Below are 1,209 nucleotides of genomic sequence, written 5' to 3'. Positions count from 1 at the left end.
TTGTTAAATACATACCTAGACTGAATTTCCATTCTTGTGTCTTTTCCATACCCACCCTAGTGATTCCTTTTTATCAGAAAGACTTTCTGTCTCACAGCACCTATTTTTATTTTTGACTGAGACATTTTAATTCAGTAGAAACAATTTTAACTTAATGTATTATTTTCTTAGTGCTGCTATAACAAATTACCACAAACTTACTTGCTTAAAACAACATATGTTTATTATCTAACAGTTATGGAAGTAAGAGCTTGAAATGAGTTTCACTGGGCCAACACCATGATGTCAATGTGGCCATGTTCCCACCATCTGGAATTCTAAGAGAGAATAAGCTAATTTGCCTTTTCAAGTTTTTATTTTGTTTATTTATTTATTTATTTTTTTAAGGTGAGGCAACCCTTGGTTGACTTTACCGTTTACAAAGAACTTGTCATCTTACAATCCCTTATTTATTTATTTATTTTTTTACGCCTACAGCACCTTGTCTTCCTAGGTGGTCTCCTATCCAAGCACTAACTAGGCCCAACCTTGCTTAGCTTCCGAGATCAGACGGGATTGGGTTTGTTCAGGGTGGCATGGCCATAGATGCCTTTTCTAGCTTTTAGAGCTTCTTCTTTGCATTGCTTCACCCATGGTCCCTTCTTCCATCTTCAAAGCCAGAGTGTAGCATGATAAATATCTGCTTCTGTCTTCACATCACCTTCTGGCCCTCTGAGATCCCTTGTCTCCCTCTTATAAGAATCCCTGTGGTTACATTAGGCCTACATGAATAATCCAGGATAATCTTCCCACTTAAGATCTTCATCACAACCATATCTGCCAAGCCCTGTTGCCATATAAGGTAGCATTCATGGGTTTTAGGAATTAGGAAATGGACATTTCAAGGGCCATTATTTAGCCTACACATAGTTAATGCTTTTAAGCCATGTGTACCAGTATTACAGAGTGCAATTTGTGTAACCTCACTTGAAAAAGATATTTTTTTTCAACGAGTAGGCACTGGAAAGCTAAATATATCTGTGCAATCACAAAATATACAACACGTTAATTATTAGATTTCCTCAGAAACCAATTCTTCAAGTAATCAATATATGTAAATACCAATATATTAATTTTTCATTAAAATTTCTCAGTTACTAAAGAATTTATTAACTTTTGCAGAGTAGGTGGCATTCCAATATATTTTTAAGATAAATATAAAAATGTCTT

General features: G+C 34.9%; 1 pseudogene; it reads right to left on the bottom strand.

Annotated features, from left to right (window-relative positions):
* Positions 1-468: 468 nt before the first annotated feature.
* LOC120595164 (uncharacterized) lies at positions 469-587 on the bottom strand (annotated as a pseudogene).
* Between the last annotated feature and the right edge of the window lie 622 nt (positions 588-1,209).

Source organism: Pteropus medius, unplaced genomic scaffold (genome assembly GCF_902729225.1).
Source record: "Pteropus medius unplaced genomic scaffold, Ma_sr-lr_union100, whole genome shotgun sequence".
NCBI classification, from domain to species: domain Eukaryota; kingdom Metazoa; phylum Chordata; class Mammalia; order Chiroptera; family Pteropodidae; genus Pteropus; species Pteropus medius.
This window is presented reverse-complemented; position numbering and strand designations above follow the sequence as displayed.